General features: G+C 41.1%; 1 protein-coding gene across 2 annotated transcripts in view; it reads left to right on the plus strand.

Annotated features, from left to right (window-relative positions):
- Positions 1 to 22,220, plus strand: part of FAT3 (FAT atypical cadherin 3) — a 654,685-nt gene that overhangs the window by 474,939 nt on the left and 157,526 nt on the right. The window lies entirely within an intron of this gene.

A 22,220-nucleotide genomic window follows, 5' to 3' on the forward strand; every position in this document is an offset into this window, starting at 1 on the left:
GTATCTTTATTGGGAAGCTTGAAGTCTGGGTAGTATGTATGGCACTGTGATTTAAGTGTGACAGTCTGATACAGAACAGATGACAATGGAAGTTAGGGCTTTGTTAAGGTTTTATCACACATCCACTCTTCTAAAATGGCCTGTTAGTCCCTAAGAATCACTTACTGGAATCCACAGGTCCTCCACACACACACTCACACTTCGAATCTCTCCTGGTATTTCCCTTTGAATCAGTTCACAACGATTTATTTAACAAGTACAGGACTAGGAAATGGTGCCTATAGATCCTGGAGTCACCCTGCCATGATTGGCTTGAATGGATAAAAGCTGTTTAATTTCTCTGGGCCTCAGTTTCCCCTACTGTGAAATGTGGCAAATAATTACTACTCCATATACCTCAAAGGATTGCTATTAGGATCGATCCTTGTATTTTATATCAAAGTACTTTTAAAATTCTTAAAGCATTATATGTAATAAAAGATTATTATTATTATCATGCAGCACTGTGATAACCCTTTTAAAACATTGCTATCATCTCATAAAGATGAAAGACTCCAGGCTGCCAAAAAATAATTATTATAATTCTTTTTTCAAAATCATACTATTGGGCTGCAGCTTGTATCTGGTCCAGAATTAGAGTACATTTGCCAGAATAATAACACCTTATATTATATTTATGTGCTCCTTTTCTTTGCAACAGAGTCCAGGACTCCCAGGGAGGTGGTGTTCTCAGATGGTTAAACCTGCTACCTGCCAGCAGGGAAAAAGGAGGGTGTCTCATTAGCTGGGGAATCTGCCTGAAATCACTTACTGTCATGTCTCTGGAAAGGATGGTGTTTTCAAGGGGGGGTGGCGGGGGTTTGATGCAGAATATGACTATAGGGAAGCATGTTTTCCAGGCATTTGAATTTGCTTCCCAGAAGAATCCTTAACAGTTTTGCATCCCTTACAGACTTGTATAAATACTGACCGAATACTTTTATCCTTTAGAGTAACACAGATGGATCTGGAACAGCATTTCTCAGTACCTGGTATTAATCTGCCTAGAGAAGTAGTATAGCACAGCTGCTAGCAACCTCTTAGAGTTGTGGGGAGAAATATGTGTATGACATCCATTCTGGTACCTGGCACTAAGCAAGTGCTCAGTAAAGTGTAGCTGCTGTGGTTTTAATTATAATTGTATAGTGTCATAATACCTAACCCTCCTAAACATTCGACTTGATCTCCACACTCCAGAGAGAGAAGCTCCAAACTGACGTGCAGAAAGGAGCCCCAGACAGCAGACACTTGACTGGGCCTGAATCCCAGGTTCTGCCCTGTGTGCTCAAGATATAGTATAAACAGGAAGTGACAGGGGTCACATAGTAAATGAATAAAGGATATAAGTTCAGATACCAGCTCTCTGAGGCTACTCAAATAAGTTTCCCTTTTAAGTGCCCAAAAATGGGGGTGGTAGGCAACATCCTATAGACTGGTCAGGAAGGCATCTTTGAGTAGGTGACATTTGGTGACATGAAGTCAAGATTCTGCTCAAGGCTATTGTGATTACTCAGGCCAGGATGATGAAGGGTTGAAAGGTGGAGGTGGGTAAAGGTGATAGGAAATGAAGTTGCAGAAGGCAAACAGGGCCATAATGACAGTGACACATTTTTTCATGAGTGTTGTGGAAAGCCATTAAGCCAGGGTGACATGACATGCTTCCCAGTGTAAGCCACTCAGCTGAGCAGAAGTGGCTGAGGCAGGGCACAGGAAGTGGGGAGACTCCAGAGGGCTTTTAGAGGCATCCACGTGAGACATGATGATGGGTTTGGACATAGGTCGTTAAAAAATAAATAAATAACTAGAGAAGACACTTAAGGTTATAGAAACAAACTTCACGAAGCTGACTGTCTCCACTCAGTAGCTGCAAAATTGGGTGGAAGGCAGGAAGTTTTCACAGGGTGGAGAGTAAAGAGCAAAGAGGAGAAAAATTTAAAATTATCTTGCCTGCCTGGGCCTGCGTAGCCAGCCTTGTGAGAAATGACAGAGAAGTAAGTAAAGAGCCCAGAGTCCACTTTGGCTTTTGGGGATTGACTGACCAGATAGCCTTCAGTTCTGGTCACATAGAGCATTTACAGAAACACAAAAGCGATCCAAGTTTTGGTTTTCTGACTTAGCACCTCGGACAGCAGTGATCTCATCTTGGGCCTGAAACTTCTTTCAACCAGGGTGAAAGCAGTGGGTCAAAGAGAATGGTCTCATACAAGCCCCATCATGATTCTGGCTGACAGGCAGCATGCTGACTTTTCTGAGGTTCCAGAGTGGAGATTTTAAATACCAAGGGTCAGCAGAACTGTACCGGCTCACCCTCAAGTGCCCAGCCTTGCTCTGCCCATCTCCCAGGATCCCCATGATTTGGACTCTCTTTTAGTCGCCCTTTGGCTGAGTTTTCAGGCACCAGCTTATCTCAATCTCCCTTTCTCTCCATCTCCCTTTTTCTCTCTGGCTCTCACTTTCTACATTGTACAGTCCTTCGTCACACTATTCTTTTCTACAAAATTTTTCTGTGACAGTTTTAATGACATTCATTTCTTTTCTTCTTAATGGCTCATGGGAAGGATAGTGCTTTAACTCAGTCCTCCAAAAACTGAGTAAGATAGTGTCACTCAGAGTACAGAAGAGAGAGCTCTGCTGTACACAGATTTTTGTAACTGCTGATACATTGTGTGAGTTTTAAGTGGGGGTGTTGGTAATTAACCTCCTGGAGAGCCTTTAATTGCCAAGATAACCCTATGCTCCTCTTAAACTCATATTAACCTTCTGACTCTATTTCATATCTCTCCTTCCCAATAAAACAAAATTGACTCTTCTTGAAAGGACCCATTTAGAGGCTGACCTGGCAGGTACACTTCCGAATTGGTAACCAGGAAGGAGGCCATTAATGATGTGTTTCTAGTTTGCTCTCCTCATGATAGAAGGCACTGTAATTGTATACTGCTGGTACTCTGTACAGTGAATTAAGATATTTAGCTTGACCATGTAAGGGATATAAGGGTTTTCAGTCTGTAAGCGTTCACCTTCCATCTCTGACTGTAAGAGAACAGTTGTCATTATCAGAATCTAAGGGATTTGCTGAAGAAAGAAGAGCAGCAAAAAACTGTGGAAAGAGTCACAAGGACAATGTATTCTTCTTTGGTCAATTCTAAGTGCTAACTCTGGCCTAATTTGAAGTTTGTTATGTGTAAACATTGGAGTGGTCCTCTTTTCGGTTACCATAAAATGCAAAAATATGGGCTTTTTAGCTACTTCTTCAAAGTTATATACATTCCTTGATAGCTTTTTACGATCGTAGCAGAGGTAAAAGCCTAATTCCGGCAAACTGACGCAGGACGTTGATAACGGACGCATAAACTAAATAGCAAATTAATGCTTTAGCTTAGCGGTTATGACTTTAGCCTTGATGACCTCACTATCAGAGTAAGAGTGCTCTGAAAAGGGAATAAATGCACTAATTCTTTCTAATGTTATAATCACTTGTATCGATTGTTTTCTCACCTGCTAGATCTAAATGTCTCGTGGGCCTGAAGCTTGATTTACCCAGACAGTGACTAGAAGCCACATAGGAAAGCTGGGATGTTACATTCAGGCAGGCCTGAGATTATATTTCGGGGTTGCCCACAAGGCTTAGATCTGTTTCCCACATGTGCAAGGTGAGGAATAACAATCCCTGACACAGGCTTGGTGTGAAGAGTTATGAGATGACAGGTGAATAGTGCTCGGGACACTGTCAGACAGCAAGTGTTCCGTGAATGCTGGCGGCCTTCGTCGGTTCTCTGTGTCACACTTCTCTCTGTATTCAGTGTCTACTCTAGTACCTGGTAGACCTGAGGGGGCACTCAATAAGTGTCTAAGAGGCCTTTTTCCCCCCCAGATGAGATGATGGATGGCGGTTGAGCACACCATGAAATGCTTGGGCATGGAGACCAAAACAGAGGGACACACTGCCTCTTTCCATCTGCCTTGCCAAGTTAACTGTGATCCCCCTTTTCCTTATCCATAAAACAGGGGTCATTGATCCCTGCCTCATTGATGAACTGTGCAGAAGGCCAGGCACACATAGACACCCCTCAACCCTTGTCTATCCCTCCCTCTTTTCCATCCCCTCCATTCCCCACTTGTCCGCAACAAACACTTTGTCAGTTCCCTCTTTCTGAGTCCTGGCCCTTGTATTTTGAATAGCTTATAGCAGTTCAGTTATTCTCAAAAGATATATCCACTTAAATAATCCTGTAGTTCCAGCTTAATTATGTGTGAATCTTTATCTTGTGTGCTGAAAGAGTATTATTTGCCTCCCTTTTGATCTTGAAATGCTTCTCTGTTTGGGGCTGGATGGTTCTGATAAAAGTCTTCCAAAGAGAACAGAGAGCTTTATTTTATTTGCAAATCAAAAAAAAAAAAAAAAAAAAAAAAAGACAAGGCCCAGTAACCAGCATAAAGACAGAGGATAGGAAAATGTGTGTGTGTGTGTGTGTGTGTGTGTGTGTGTGTGTGTGTGTGTGTCTGTGTGTAATTTGAAGTATCCTAGAGAACATGGCGAGAATTTAGAGTGCTGTTGGTATAAATAACAAAATACATTACAGAGGGATACACTGGATCTACAGGAATTTAAATTACTTACTCCCTGTCCCTTTAGCATATCATCCATTGTCCTCCATAAGGTATACCTCATGTGACAATTTTTTCTTCCTGTTTGAAATTCTCATCCCTTTTTATAGTCTTATTTTCTAAGAAAAAAAAATACTGTTCTTCGGTAAGTTTTTGTAACATTTCCTCTTGCCTTAGGATGCAAATTGATTTCTTCAGTTGAGTGCACAGCTTTAGTAGTTTCTTCCTTTGGTAAGCCTCTGCTCTTGAAATGATGGTAATTTCTGGTGGTGAAGAATTGCAGGCCTATTTCAACCCATTAAGCAGTCTGTAGTTTGATGATTTAACTACAAGAGAAGTGGAAGTTTTTCTCATTAGGTTCTTCTCTCTGACACCTTTAAGAAACTTTGCAGAAAGTACCAAAAGGCCTTCAGAAAAGATGGCAGATCCATGCCCCAAAACAGCACTTGTAGCAGACACTGGCCTTGGATGAAGAGTGGGTCCTCACTTCTGTTTCTTCCTGTGTTGTACCAACTTTGACAAAGTTAATGAAAATTCACTATTATTTTTCTTCCTGTCTTAAAAACTTTATAGCATGCTGATTCTGGGCCTGGCATTGGGCGAGGCACCAAGCTTCTGTTACCGGAGCTAGTGTGTTTGTCCACTGACAGTGTTTTTTAGTGTTTTTTTCTCCACCCTTCAGAATGAGGTCATTGGACTCTAACCTGCTGTTTATTTGTGAGCTATTGTAGTTAGCTGCTGTCTTGTTATCAAGGGGCTGCTTTTCATTCATATTATCCAGACACTTCTTCCGCATTATACAGATATAGAAACTGAGACTTAGAAGAGATAAGAGAGATCCAAGGTCACACAATCACTTCACAGTCATGTCCAGTATCCGTCTTCCTCTCCTCATAGGATGGGATGGTCCTACACATCCATTAGCACATTGAAATGTGCCCAATGTAATCATCTTTTCCCACTCTTGTTTCACAGCAGATGTACCCCGGTGTCAGATCAGCCCACCCTCAAGCATCAGCATTTTATGTATGAAGAGAGGAAGTTTTCTTTTAGAATCCATCATTGGTTATCCATTTACTACTCCCTCAGCTTCTCTTCAGTGCCCACTCCTCTGGACAGGGGCTTGCCCCGCTGGGCACTGACTGCCCCATGCTCCGGGACAGAGTCCATCTGAGAGGATGTTGTATCCTCATTGGGTGCACCAGCTTGAACACCAGCAGGAAAAGAGACCAGGTGTTACAGGCTGCATCGCATGTGTTGAAAGTCATATGTTAAAGTCCTAAACCCCAGGACTGCAGGATGTGACTGTAGTTGGAGTCTTTAAAGAGGTAATTAATTTAGGGATGCCTGGGTGGCTCAGTGGTTGAGCATCTGCCTGCGGCCCAGGTCGTGATTCCAGGGTCCTGGGATTGAGTCCCACATTGGGGTCCCTACAGGGAGCCTGCTTCTCCTTCTGTCTATGTGTCTGCCTCTCTTTCTGTGTCTCTCATAAATAAGTAAATAACAACTTTAAAAAAAAAAAAAGAGGTAATTAATTTAAAGTGAGGCCATTAGGGTGGGCCCTAAGCCAGTGGGACTAGTGCCCTTGTAAGAGAAGGAAATTTGGATGCAGACCCATTCAGAGGGAAAATCATGTGAAGACACAGAAAGAAGACAAGCTAAGGGGAGAGGCCTCATAAGAAACCAACCCTGTCAACACCTTGACCTCAGATTTCTAGTTTCCAGAATTGTGAGAAAATAAATTTCTGTTGTGTAAGCCATCCAACCTGTTGTCGTTTGTTATGGCCTCCTAAGCACATTGCTGCAGTAGGCAGACTTCATTCACTGGCCCACCCTTGCCCCTTTCTCCTCATACCACCACCTCACAAGGCTATATAAACACATCCAACTTTATTTACTGAGAGATGGGGCACTACAAATACAGTAGAGCAGGAAAAAAAGCCTCCACCTAAATATGGTTATTTCCATGTTCCACACTCCATAACTACAAGTAAGAAGTCTCCCCAAGTTAAAAGTCTTCACAGAAGGCTCTCTCATGGTGGACACTGATTTTCAACTGCTTCCCACACCCCCCTCAAGTGCCTACTTTCCCGAGGGCCTGCTGCCTCCACTCTCTGCAGTGAGGATTTTCCAACCCATCTTTCCCAGAAATCCTGTCCCTTGGCTCAGGAACAAGCCTTTCCCTTTAGATTTTTCTAAATCAGTGTCATTCTCATGTTTCAGATAATGCCCCAAGAGGGTATAAGCAGGTCAGTCAGGGGTGGCCTTTGGCACTCCAGCTTCAGTTTATTAAGGAGTATTGGTGGTGATGGTGATCGAGGTGATCATGATGGTAGGGTGGTAATTGTAATGGTGGTGGTAGTGGTGTGTATGCATGAGTACTTGTGTGTGGGAACATATGCATATGAGGTAGGAACAAGAATCCCATTCTAGGTCCTGCAGGACAGTCCAGGTTGGTGTGAGCTCTTTTTTTTTTTTCATTTTTTTTTTTTCTTCATGAGAAACACAGAGAGAGAGAGACAGAGACATAGGCAGAGGGAGAAGCAGGTTCCCTGCAGGGAGCCGACTCGGGACTTGATTCCAGGACCCTGGGATCACGACCTGAGCTAAAGACAGATGTTCAGCCGTTGAGCCACCAGGGGGCCTGATGTGAGCTCTTGAGAATGATCTTTTGTGAGCTCTTTCCAGCAGTGTGAATTGCATATATACCACTTTTATTCTCCCAATTGACCAATCAGTAAATATTGAATCAGACACGCACAAATTTTTCAAAGCAAATATTAATTCTCAGGGATAGGTTGCTCAAAACAGAAATTGCAAGATAGCCTCAGGGCTGGTAACTCAGAGGAACAGCGTGGATATTGGGTGTGGAGAGGGGAAATATGGCAGGTCTCACTCTCACCTGTCCCTTCCAAAGAGGCTCAGCCAGTAGCAAATGTGGCAGTAGGTGGACCCAGTTTCATCAGAAAGTCTTTATTTAAAAAAAAAACAACCCAAAATCAGATTTATATGTCAAATCTCCCTATACTAAAGTTGACACCTCCACTTTTAAAAATAAATTAGTAAGTCAATGAGCTCCTGTTTTACAACATTTGATATGAGGGAAGATTTTGTTTCTTACTGCCTCATAATTTGTAATCCTCTCACATATATTGTAAAATGCATTTTGTTTCTCATCATCTCTTTGTCCCACATTTTTTTTTTTCACACTGTGCCCTTTTGAACCTGTAGAAATACAAGAAATGAGCCCAGGACTGTGTCTGAAAGAGACTCCATTGAGGTTGGAAATGACAGCATGTGAGGACTTGGTTGGGCTCTCAGCTGAGGGCCACCTTCCCGCCGCCCTGTCTCCATCCAAACCAAAGAAGGGAAGTGTTGCTTTGGCTCCTTGGATTACATAGAGTCTCGAGGGCGTCATGCCTGCTTTGTTTGCCCCTGGCAGTTTTTTACTTCCTAGCTTTGCTTGTCCCTGGTTAGCCTCCCAGTTAATAATCTGCAGTCACTTAAATACGCTGAGAGAGTTGTCTGGAATGAATTCTTGGTTCTATAAATAGCCACCTCTAATTTATTTGTTTGTGAAAGATTGTGTTTGTTTTCTTCCTCCTTAAATCTGAACACTAATTAGTAGAGCAACAGTAAATGAAACCTGTTCCCTTGGACCTGGAAAGGTCCTTCCATCCAGTGACCCTGCCTGGAAATGGAAATGAGCAGGCTTTTGCTGTCTGTTTGCTGGTGGTGCTGGCGGGCAGATCACTGCTCCAGGCAGGTCACAGCTTGTTGAGCTGGGCACATAGGCTGCAGGGAGCTGAGGCTCTGCTTTTGTTTTCACTTGTGAATGGTTCCTTGCACATGGTGCTATGCTGCTGCTTCCTTCCTGGGCAAGCGCTGATTGGGTCTTGGGGGAGGAGGGGCAAGGGGTTGAGGGGAAGGTCTCACCCCACAGATCTGGTGTCACATCCATGGCTTATCCCTTCTCAAAGAAGAGGTCCAGATTCCTCGCACGGCTCTGAAAATCATGAGGACTCCCCACTGTGAGTCACACATCCCAGGAGCCTAGGCTGACTCCCCCCCATCCCCCCGCCTAGTGCAGTGATGATAAATTGACCCTCTGCCTTGGGCTTCTGAAGCTGCTTTTCTCTCTTTTCCCCTTGTGTTGCTTTCCTAGTTTATATTGTGTAGTACACTCTCTGAGCCACAGAATGATCTGTCCAGTCTGATTTCATTGGGGCCCTTCAGAAATCATCCAGACTCATGCCTAATGCCAGATGTGTATGAGCCAGTTCAGCACGTTAAGTCTGTCTGTGGGAAAATAAAAATATAATGACAGCAGGTTCAGAACATGAGATTCCAACTCAAGTGCCTCTATTAATAAAAAGGAAAAACTACTTTGGCTTGCTTCCTGCTTGCTGCAGATAGCTTTGTTCGAGTGAGCTGTTGTTTCAAGACCTTCTAAGTGACTTGCTTGTGTGGCAGATCAGAGGCTACCAACCTCATCTATTTTGTGGCAAGACTGTTTCAGTGAAATGCTGAGGTATTGGCAGCAGGATGCAGGTCACTGTAGGGAAGGTAAGTCAGGGCAGTCCTGGATGTCAGAACCAAGGAAAATAGGTTGGTATGTTAGGGCAAATAACATCAATTCCTTTGAAATTGAGAAAACCTGCCATAAATTTGGTTATTTCATGTTTGGGGCTATAGTGCTGTATGTATTCTTACATACATACTCAATCCGACTTAGAAATAAAACATCTCTTATAAAACAATGTCCTTTGTACCACAAATAGAGATAGAGATAGTTAAAGCATAGGATCTGGAGACAGACCCCTCCACTCACCAGCTGTGTCACCGTTCTTTATCCAGGCTCATATATGCGGGTTGCATATGTATTACACATGTTAAAGTGTTCAATGTATGTTAGCTATTTGATTAGAAGCTTATCATTTTTCCTTGTGATTCCTGAAGCGGTCTTCTTATGGCAGAATTCAGAACCCTAGTGCATTATATAATGCACTGTATTTTAAATTTGTCTCATAGTTGTTGAATATACTTATGGTTCTGTAAAGAGATGGCATCTGTAAATGTACTTAGCATAGCTTTCAAAAGAGCATTAATTCCTTCCTTCCAGGCACCTGGGTGGCTCAGTGGTTGAGTGTCTGCCTTTGGCTCAGGGTGTGATCCTGGGGTCCTGGGTTCGGGTCCTGCTTCTCCTTCTGCCTATATCTGTGACTCTCTCTGTGTCTCTTGTGAATAAATAAATAAGATCTTTAAAAAAATAAATAAATGTATTGTGACCAAGTAAGTTGGACTGGCTCAATTATCCTAAGATAGGTTGAATGAGGAGTCAGCCATGGGTCTGGCCCATCTGTGAAGAGGTCATTGAGTCTCTCCTGGAGGATCTGCAGTCGCCCTTGGCTTTCTGAGTCAGAATCGGAGAGGACACTGAGGCATCCAAGCTCATCTGGGAGAGCTGTATCATTCCCAAGGACCCAAGGACTTGATAAAGTAATTATCCTTGAGATGAGCAGGGGACAGGTAGCTGATTTTTTCCAGTTAGCTATCTCTAGGCCCACGCAGTGTTGTCACTAACTCCCAAATTTTCCCCAGAATTATAACCATTTTCAGGTTTTCAATAGTCTTTAGTTGTTAACAGAGTGTGTTTAATATTTAAACACAAATTGGGATTTTTTTTTTTCTGTTTTATTCAGATGTCAACACCTGCAGTGTAGGAAATAGTATGAGTAGTCCAGAAAACACACAGTGTTCTGGTATGAGTAGTCCAGAAAACACACAGTGACAGATACCATAAGCAAAATGCATTGTCCTTAGATATTTCAAGCCCTGCCCCTCCTTCAGGCCATCCTCAACTCTTTTAGCAAACTGAGGATGAGCTCTCCAGAAACTCCACACCTCCCTGCCTGGCCCTACCTCAGGTGAAGGTCCATCATAGGCTGGAGGGCCGCAGCTGAGGAGTACTGCTCTTTGTACAACGAGTACCTAGAACAATACCTGGACATCATAGCCTCTCTGGGAATGGGTTGAACTTCCAAATGAAGAGTATGGGTAACCCACAAATTAGATCATCCATGCTTGCCAGGTAACAGTGATCTGTACCACCCAGAAATTCACAGAAAGTCCAAGCCTAGGCAAGAGGTTGGCAGGCCTCCCACGGTGCCATCTGGAATGCAGGAAGGGGAAGGGCTTCACCCCACTGCATTCCAGTCCCTACAGAGGCCCCACCCACCAACCCCTGTGTGCTTAGAGCCTAAAAGAAGTTCCTAAATCACATTTACCTACCTGAAATCGATCATCCTCTGTAAGTCATAAATATATAATTCAGAAGGAAGATCATAGATTTTTCATAAGTTACCCTGTTATAATTCCTGGCATGCACTTTTAAAGATGCTGATAAATCTTAAAATTGGGCGTGGGGCTAAGCTCTGTGCTAATGTATACTTTGCTGTTATGTTATTGAGATAAACCCTATTTCTAGGATATTGCTTTCAAAGAAAATTTTAAAAGTTCAATATTTTTAAAAATGTATGACCACTCATTAATATCCCTTTTAGGCTTTAGGAAGACATTCTAAAATAGGCAACTAGTTCACACAGAGCAAGGGGCTTCTGACCTATCAAGCCCTGTGTGCTGAAAAAGCAGAAAGTCTTCTAACTTTCTCCATATACAGAGGGGCTTCCTTTGTTCTTGTCTTATTTTTAAACTGAATGCTGTGAAAGCAACTTCTGATATCCCTTGGCTTACCAAATAAATGGCTGAATTTTTCTCTTCTTGGTGTGGGGATGGCCTCTCTGCCACCTGAGGGTAAGTTTGGCAAAGTCTCGCCTTTACATTCCCCATCGTTACCATTCGAGGGCCATAGATGTCTTCTCATTAGGTGGAAGTGAAGTCAGAAAGTCTGCAGTTAAATTTAAGGCAACATTGTAATCTTTCCAGTAGAGGGACAAGACCACGGCAGATACTCTTGTGGAATGCAGGAATTAGAGATGTGCTCAATTGGTTTCAGCTAGAGAATAGGATGGGATTTATATTTAGTGTTTTTACAGCAGGAGATATTGTTCCATCTCTATCAGCTGTGCCAGGATGTGCTTGCCCCACTTTAGAGTGAAGAATTACAAATCTCAGTGCAAGGCCATGACAGACCCATGATGTGTGCTTTGATACATACACAAAACCATTTACCCATCTATAAAAATGATGCTTCCAGGAGCAACTCATTTAAAAGTTCCTGTCATTTCACAAGGACATCGGTATGTAAGGAAGAATGAACTCAATGTCTAATGGTTTAAAGCATGTGTATATACATCTCAGTGAAAGGAAGAAAATTGGGTCTATTTAAAACTCTTCTTTTAGAAATTAAATAGAGCCTATAGTAGAATTTTTTAAATATAATTATTTCTCATGATAAAATAATTACAAATATGTAACTATGATGTACCAGAAACATGTAATGTATAATACATATTCACTGTAAAACTAAGAAAGAAGAAGAGGGAGAGAGATAGGGAGACATAAAGATATGCAAAATAAGAATTTCACACTCATAATTTACTCATGCCATGATGGTCCCTTTTTACATTTTGGAATACAAACTTCCAGAGCACTTTTTGGACTTATTTATATGATCCTGGATATCATATGATCCTGTATAAAATCTGTCAGAAAGATTGGTATAGCACTGTATTATTTTGTAGTCTCCTTTTTACACTTTTCAATTTATTGTGGGCATTTTTCTGTATTCCATGTGTTATTATCAATTTCCATTTTTGCTCACATGAGATCACATTAAACAGCAGTCTGTGGTTGGTTTTTAATGACCTTACGTAATGAACTGTCCATCACTTTTTCTGGAAGACTGTGTAGCTACAGCCCAGCCCCCTAGCTTCCCTATTCATATTTCTATAAGTTGATTTGGTGTCCATTTTCAGGAAGGCATTCACTTACCTTCCTCTGCCTGTAGATCAACTGAAGAAGAAAACACTGTAATGTCACTTAGCAGATTATTTCATACACTTGACCAGACTACACAGAAATATAAGCAGAAATCCTTCCTTTGGCTGAGTTGTGCTGTTCTACCTCAGAGCATTCACTTATTGAAGGAAAAATTATACAAAGTAAGAAAAATCTTCACATAAATATCTCTGAAATGCTTGAAAAAAGACTACTGTGTATTAATTCCTGTCATTTAGAAAATTAGAAGCTTCATCATGAAACCTAAATATTATAGAATAGTAGATATGTGAACACTTTACCCACACTTCCTTCTCTTCCACTACAGGTTAACATCCTACCTTTACAACATTTTCCTATTGAAAGCAAGATGATAACATTGTAAGCATCTTTTCACCAAAGTCCAAGTAAATCCCCCAGAATCATGACATTTCAGCATTAAATAGTACCTTGGAAATCATCTACTGGATGATGGACTGTTTATATCCCAAATTAAAGATCTGGGCAAACATTTGCCAAATGTGGGCGCACAAGCAAAATCCACAATTGGCATAGCTGTCTGCATTCTCCACTGGTGACAAAGTGCAGTATAAAAAGAGGGCAAGTATCCAAAACAAACTAGCTAAGGCTTGACAGGTCTTTGAGAGGGCACATATGCCATCCCATGTTGAAAAGCCGACTTCCATCAGATGTGTCTGCAGATCTGGTGGAAAGAAGGGCAGCCCCTTAGGCATACCACATCATTTCCAAACGTGGAGCCATTCAGTAAAAGGGACTCTGGAAAGACTGATGTGCACGCCAACGGTAAGGCATCTCTGGACTCAGGGAGACTCCACTTTCAGACGACTTTGAAATGTAGTACTTGGTAAGAGGAAAAACTAATGTGCTTCACCAAAATATCCCATTTTGAGGGTAAAAATGCAAATAAATATATAATTAATGAATATGCCTCTGTTGTGAGATCATAGATTACATGGTCCTTAGTGACTGTTCTTGGTTCCCTCCTGACACTGAGGTGATACTTATTAGACTCTCAGTTAATCCAGGCTAATATTCCTGCCCCCCTCCTTTGTTGTGGTTAGACAGAGGAGGCAGGAAGTGAATCTTAACTCAGGTGCAGTGAGTTCTTATCCAGGTGGACAGGTGGAGCTTTAGTTATAATACAAGGTTCATGTCTAGCTATTTCCAGCTACATAATATGTAACATTAGACATCTGACAAATGGCAAGGCGAGTCCAGAAACTGTACAGGTAGGTACTGTATATGAGGCTGCCAGTTGGGAAGACAAATATATCTTGCTCATTTGTCTATATAGTTCAGCTTCATTATGTTGTCCATGATAGTGTCACTTGTCCCCAGAAGGACAGAATGTGTTAGACTCTGGTTGCTTAATAAATGACATTATCTGGAGATGCCTACATTTCCAAAGGCCAGACACAGCATACGAGGTTGCCATCAGCACTCTGACCATTTTACATGACATTGCGGGCTGCTTACTTCACAAAGGTGTTCAGGCATAAGGTCCCACAGCAGATGAAGAAGGCAAGTCAGTGAAAAGTGCAGCTGCCAGAAGCGATAAGTAGGACGAGAGATGGACTCCTAGGATCAGGATTGAAAGGTGAATCTTTGAGAAGGGAGCTGCCCTTGATTGCCACAATTGAGGTTCGAAGCAAGAGTTCAAAACCACAAAGAATTAGAAGCGAAGGGAAAGCATTGTTCCACTGCTTTTCTGTTCTCTCCTTGATTGTCATACATTTCAATGACATCCAGATGTTCCATTATTTTAGCTACCAACTTGGGAAATTACGTTATAGTTACTTTCAAAGTTGTCAGAACACTAAAACTCAACAATGACAGTTTATAACCCATTTTCTCTAAAGTGCTTAATTTTTTTCTTATAACCCCGATCAGCTGGCATCTAAATGAAGTAAGTCAGGATTCTGAAATTCAATTAGTTTTTGTGTATGCCACGTTGTTCCTTGTGCTCACCCACACGCACACTTGTTCTTGCACATACGTTCTGAACATATTGTACTTCACCTCTTCCTCCATTTGGGTCTAGAGTCATTAAAAATGGGAAATTTGCTTCATGCCTCAACTTTGAGTAGTTGCACTCTTTAATTTTAGACTAAATCATTTAAATATTCTTTTGGCATTCAAATGTGTGCATTTTTTTCCCCAGAAAAATAGAAGGCTAGTTAAAAAGAGTAGTATTATTAATTTTGAAATTGCATATTCCCCCGATGAATAAAAAACATAATGGTATGTATATCATATTTTGCAACCAATTTACTTAAGATTTCTCAGAAAACTCCACTTGTAATTTCCAGTTGCAAGGGGATGAAGTTCTTCAGTGTATAATGCCTGCAGCATTCTTATGGTAATTTTGAAATTGGGAGACTTGGCCACATTCATAAATGGTAACTGTAGAAAATCGGCCACTTTCAAATCAAACAAAAGCATAGAGAACCTTGAGGATACTTTTGAAAAGAGGAGACTATTTCTAACAAGTCTAGTAACACTGTCTGTTCCTCAAGCAGATGAATGGGAGAGTTCTTATAAGAGTATTGCTGTTGCTTTTTTGTATCAGCCACTTGTATTATCTGTCCCTACAGTACTTAGCACCCTGTTGAACTCAATAAATATGCGGTGGTGATAATATTATTGCTCAGAATTCATTTAGCGCTTTCACATCTTTTAAGTGTCACAATGTTCTGCCTACTAGGTGCAGGGAATTTTAATTTAATGCTCATTCTGAGGCTTAAAGCTTGGAAGTGTAATGACCCATGTGAGATAATCCTCCATTCCAGCAGGACAGTTTTGGAGCAAAGCCATTGGGTTGTCCAAGAATTCATTAAAAAGCAGAGAAATCTTACTTCCCACACTAAAATTCAGGGGCTCAATGTACTGGCTTTTCCAATCTCTACCTTCCAAGCCATCCACATTGTAATTTCCTGAAAGACCAAAAAAAAAAAAAAAGAGAGAGAGAGAGAGAAATAGAGAAAATATATCTATGACAATTAGTTAAATAGCTCTGACCAACTTCAATCAAGTTGTGCCCATGGTAGAGGTTGAAATCAAAGTCAAATGGAGCTAGAATGAGTTTATATTTTATCAGGACAACCACGTCTGTCCCTCAGCCTAATCTGGCTATTACCAGGCTTTGGAATATCTGAGAGTTTCTACATATTTTTTTCCTATGACACTGCATTTCCTTTAGGCTTAATAGAAACTGTCCACAGATAGTTTTGATACCAGTAATATCCTTGATACCTGACAAAGTACTTGGTATCTCATAGGCATTCTGAAACTCTTTAGTTGAATGAATGAGTAAATGAATGAATGATTCATCCATAAAGGGAAATTCCCAATTGTTCTAGAAACCTTGGCCTTGGTTATTTTATTGCTTCTTTAAAAGTAGAAAACTTCTAGAATTTCTGGACAAAACCCTTAACTTTTTCTTGTATCTCATTTGAGGTTTAGTGCCTACTTTTTAGAAATCTACTCTATCAATAAATGCAATAAAATGCTCTGAGAATATCTAAATTGATTATAAATCTATGTAAATCATCATTTGTGAGAATGTGCAAATATTTAGTGTGAGATTTGTTTAACAACCCATGGTTAATACAATAAATAAATAACTATAGATACATACGTGCCCATGCATACACACACACACACACACACACACACGAGTGCTTACAACTTATAAAACATGGTAATGACACTCAAGGTTACTCTAAAGCAGTTGGGGCACACCGGAACAATACATGAAGCAGTCATTAACTGTAGGGTAGTACATAAAATTACATGTCTAATTGTGAGGAACAATATGTGTGACCTATAAGAGTTAAGGGCTGGATTTCTCAGGGAGGACTTCATAGAAGACAGGAGACTTGGCCTAGGCTTTGGATAAGAGGAGAAGCAATGTAAAAGAAGAGAACATGCATTATCCATTTGCAGACATAGAGAGGGATGGATATGGTACCCTTGGCCAACTATCACAAAAGCAGCCTACCTACCAAGGGATGTAGGATTTGGAGCATTGGAGGGGGAGACTGAGGTGTAGTAGTTTTGACTAGACACATGAGGAAGTACAGAGCAATGAATGGTTTCTGAGCAGAGTGATGACATGATACAAGTTGTATACAAAGATAATTGATCTGGTAGAAGGGGTCTTTGGAATAAGAGACGGATCGGGCCAGCCTGTTGGGAGGCAGATCCAGGCATAAGGGAATTGCTACCCAATCAGAGGTGGGAGTTCAGTTAAGATAAAAGAGACATGGGAACATGGTCAGAACTTGGGAAGACTTGTTCCTTGGGAAGGAACAAGGGTAGTTATTTCCCACAGTTGTCAAAAGTTGGTATTCAGTAGCAGACCTAGAGAGATACCATAAGTGTGGTTGATTTCATCATGTTTCTTCCTTTTAGATGGAGTGATGGGCCATCATGCCAGCTGCTACTCGCTTGTTTAGCCCCTTCTCGTTCACCATCAGATATGACCTCAGGGTTGTTCTACTCTTGCCTTGTGCAAAAACAAGACTTTCATAAATATTTTCTGAAAAGAAATATAGGAGATGATTTCCTTCTTTTTTATTGTAAATTTACATGTATTTTAGCTTTACGCATTTCCATAAAATTCTTGACTGTGCATGTTGTGACCACTCTGGCAACTGCAGTATTTTGAGCACAGATGAGTTTGACTTAGGGTCCAAGTGGTTTAATTTTCTTCTTCACTGCATGTGTACTTGGGATTTGATCCTGAGATATAGACAGTTCACTCACCACAGCCACTTTTTCTAAAGAACTCATCATCCCAACTGAGTCGCAGTCATGTAGAGATGGAATCTGAAGAGAGGTTCATTGAGGGAAGAGAGGGAAGTTTCCCTTTTGTAACTGTAGCAGTGGTCTAATGTTTTAACAGAGAAGAGAAACTGATGGTACATTTGCTTAACTGGAAGCCCATTGCTATAGCTGGAAAGAGCCTGGATATAAGTTCAAGCTGACTAGGGTCTGAGTCGAGATTCTGCTGTATATTTGCTGAATGATCTAGAGCAAATTCATATTCTGTGATAGTTTCTGTATCCTCAGCTGTAAAGTGGAGGATTATAACAGCCACCTCATTGGCTTGTTGTAAGTGCTGTGTGGAAAGCATGTGTAGAGAGAATAGAAAATGCCTCGCATATAGCAATATATCAACTATTATTAGTTTCCTTCTTCTTTAAGGCAAAAATCCTGGGGCGCCTGGGTGGCTCAGTGGGTGGAGCATCTGCCTTCAACTCAGGTCATGATCCTGGCATCCTGGGATGGAGCCCTGCATTGCATCGAGCTCCTTGCTCAGTGGGGGTGGGGGGTGGGGGGGTCTGCTCCTACTCTACCCTTCCCCCCACTCATGCTTGAGCTCTCTCTCTCTCTCTCTCTCTCTCTCTCTCTCGGAAGTACATAAAATCTTTTTTTTTTAAAGTCGAAAATCCCTGCATATTTCATTGTCCCTCATATGTAGCACAGTCCTAGGATAGTCAATAAGTGTTTTTGCTCAAAGTTTGCAAAAGCAGAAGGGCGTTTTGAGGACTAGGAAGAGCAGCAGCATCCATAGTCAAATGTACCTATTTGCCTTCCAACAGGGAAACCTAGTTCAGCACTTCAGCTAATGCACATCCATATAATTGTGGGTGTATGCACTGCACTTCTAAAGGTGAGCCGTCTGATCTCATCTCACAGGTCTGTCAGGAGCTCTTGATGACTCACCCTCCTACAGATCAGGGGGCTGATTATGTTATTAGAATGTCAGAATTATCTGGAATGGCTCTGTCACCCACCTACCAAGAGAACGAAGTTTGAGGCCGCTGTGTTCAAAATGCCTGGAAAATGTGAATGATGTATGAGATGATGTATGAACATATATGGAAGATTTGTTTTCAAGCTGTTTTATGACAGACCTTTTTCTTCTACTCCTGTGCTTTAGCTATTACATTGTTCTTAACTTAAAATTGGTTTTAGTTCACTTCTAATTCCTTCAGTGCTGAGGATAGACAGGTTCTGTGCCCTGTGTGATAGGGACAGAAGGTGAGCAAGACTTGGCCCACTGGAACCAGCTCTCACCTCTTGCAGGCGAGGAGAGCCCTCCATCAGGACAAAATTTCCAGTCATGACATTCATCAAAATATTTTTACTCATATTATAATGAAAGGGGTAAACTAGGAAGTGCCAAAATGGATTCAGCTAGAGAGCCCTGGTGGATTGTCAAACTGGCCACAGAGTTTTGCATTTCCTCTTTATCAAGATGTGGAGGCTTGGCTTGGTGACTTTCTGTGACCACAAGCATCCAGCCCAGCCCCAAGAGACCTTGCTTCTGTTCTTACTATGTTTTTTTTTTTTTTAAAGATTGATTGATGGATTTGAGAGAGAGAGAATCTTGCTGTTTGTATATCCTGAAACTGTGCCCTGTTTTAGCAATGTGATCACTCCTCAGAGGCAAGTTGGACCTTCCATCTAAACTTCGGTTTGAGTGTCGACTCTTGATGCCACACACACACCAAGAGGGTATATTACAAAGGGTTTGTTACTCCAGTAATGCGCTTTCTGAAGAGAGCAGGATAAGCTTATAAGCTGGTTCAAAAGTGTCTGGAGAAAGTAGAAAAGTAGACTGGTTTGGAGTTATAGGGTGGTTGGAGCTGCAGTGACCTCTTCTGCCCCACAGCCGGGCAAACAAGATTTGAACTTCTTGCCAGCACCAAAGGTAGAAGTACTGAGCTTTCTTATCATCCTGCCTGGATGTGGAACAGAAGGGGGGAGAAAGTATGGTGGGGCCTGAAAGCTGTCAGCAATCACTCTTGAAAATACAATCACATTCTTTATTCCTCTTAAGTGGAAGTGTCTTCATAACACTTCACACCTGAAATTATCTTTTCTTTTTAATTTACTTGTATTATTCCTATATCTATCCTCAAGAGATTATAAATTGAATAATGGCTGAAACCAAGTCTGTATTTGTTCTCTACTGAATCTTACAGCCTCTGGATTACTGTTTGATATATAGTAGATGCTCAATAAATATTTGTGTCTGAATGAACTTCTCTAAGTGAACATTAGTTTCTCTGTATCCAATCCTGATGCTTAGAGTCTTGTCAGAGAACAGTTGTACTGCAGGTAATTCTAATCATCTTAAATTTGAATATCCTGCTTTGTGTCTCTGGTAAGTTGATACTCCCAAAGGAATGGTTAAGAAATGTTAGCCTTTGGTTCTTCTCTGTGCTTTGAGCTATATCCTTGGATCGAGTCAGATTGCCAGAACACCATATACCTGGATCAGGTTACGCCAGCTTCCCATGAAAATATTTTTACAGCATTACATTCTTGGTTTTTATTGAAGTTGTCCTATTACACAGCCATATCCACCTGTCACTGAATATTTTGTAAAAGTGCTTCTCAGAACATTGCCCTCCAAGTTATTTACTATTTCCTAGGAAAGACTCTTGCAGCAGGATCTCAGAGTTTACATTGCAACTACCTCTATTACATGAGGAGTTTAGCCATCTGTTCTAAAACTCACTGCTGTGCTAAGTGTCAGTAGCTTCCCTTAACCTAGATTTCCTCATAGTATTATCCCTAGCACGCTCATACCCCCAGCTCTTGTCTCTGTACCTTTCTATCATTATGTATATAGTATATATAATATATGTATCTCCAGATGCTTCAGACAGACTGGAAAAAAAATCCAAGGAAGACTTTACTTTCCATCGCCCTCCCTCTGTTTCAGGGAAAGCTGTTTAGGGAAAAGCTGAGTGCGATGCTGTCAGGTCATTCCATCATGGTGGAAGTGGGATTCACCCTTAGGTCTCCCGTAGCACATTTTAAGTGGCCAATAACTGCTTGCTGCACTACTCTCCCTTGAGTTTTTAATCCCATGGGTCTTAATGTCATTTGTGGCCCGAACTTATATAGAATGTAGGCATCTAGAATGTAAAGTACATCCATGTTCCAGAGATCTTTCAGAGGCTATCTTTTGAGTAGAATAGAGGTTGATTTTCATCTGTATCCTCTTACTACTGACCATAGTGCCTGACTCTTAGGCCCTAAAAGCTGTGGTGGAGTCATTTTTATTGATCCAGGAGCACTTTAATATCTTTGAAACCTTAGGATTGGTTCTCTTCTTTTGCTCACAGCTTGATACGCTGAATATGAAACAAGAATTTACTGCTAATGTAGTTGTTGTTGTTTATAAAGATTTTATTTATTTATTTGAGAAAGAGGGGGCAGGCAGGTACACACAAGCAAGGGTGGCAAGAGAGGAGAGAGAAAGGGAGAAGCAGATGCCCTTCTGAGCAGGGAGCATGATGTGGGGCTCAATCTTAGAACCCTGGATCATGACCTGAGCCAAAGGCAGGTGCTTAACTGACTGAGCCACCCAGGTGCCCCTAATGTAGTTGTTTTAACCTACAATTTAAAATGTGTGAAAAATGTATTCCAATTAACCTTTTCTCTAGGAAATAATGGGTACACAGGGATCTATATAGAGATAGTGTCCATAAAATGAATATATTTGCCTGTTATTTCTTTTTTTTTTTTTTAATTTTATTTATTTATGATAGGCACACAGTGAGAGAGAGAGAAGCAGAGACATAGGCAGAGGGAGAAGCAGGCTCCATGCACCGGGAGCCCGACGTGGGATTCGATCCCGGGTCTCCAGGATCGCGCCCCGGGCCAAAGGCAGGCGCCAAACCGCTGCGCCACCCAGGGATCCCTGCCTGTTATTTCTTACCATGTAGTTGGGAGATATATTTTCATTAAAAACATGTCTTAAGTTGCTGGACTGTGAAACATTTGGTGAAGAAGGACATGTGGTTTGGCAGGGTTGCAGCCTGCAGTGGGGGGAGCAGAAGTGTCCCAGACACTCTTACGATCTGCAGCACTTTCCCCATTCTGCTCCTGTACTCCTTTTTCTTCATTCCCATTTCTAGATTCCACACCCCAGCTTCTGGAGCTTAACTCTTCTTCACCTTAACAGCAATTTAAAGGATCTCTTGATAGACATCTAAATCTGCTTAAATTTTTTTGGGTCGAATAAAAATGAATTATTATTAAACTCTACCAGGGTTTCAAACTCAAAATCTGCTAAATAAGTTCTTCAGAGAAAATATTTAAACTCTGCATTTGTTGTCCTCTTAGGATTTCTGTGTGAAAGTCCAAGATTCTAAATGCCATGGCATTATTTGTAATGAGACCTTGTATGTGTTGCAATATGGGCTTATTTTGCTAATACAAGAAATACATCATCACATATGAAGTGGGATATTAAAGTATCTTATCAGCTATTAATTACAGGAAAATATGAAGTAAAAAGCTAAGTCCCTTTTGGGGGATGAAAATTTTCAAAATTAAATTCTGATGATTACACAACTCTATAAATATACTAAAAACCATTCCATTGCATCCTTGAAATAGGTGACCTCAATAGCATATAAATTATATCTCAGTAAATCTGATTTTTTTAAAAAACTATGTCCCAGTAAAGGAATGAAATAATGCTTTTTAAAAAAGATTTATTTGTTTTTTTGGGAAGGAAGGGATATATATATAGAGAGAGAGAGAATCCTGAAGCATGGAGCTTGATC

Source organism: Vulpes vulpes, chromosome 11, assembly GCF_048418805.1.
Source record: "Vulpes vulpes isolate BD-2025 chromosome 11, VulVul3, whole genome shotgun sequence".
Lineage (NCBI taxonomy): Eukaryota > Metazoa > Chordata > Mammalia > Carnivora > Canidae > Vulpes > Vulpes vulpes.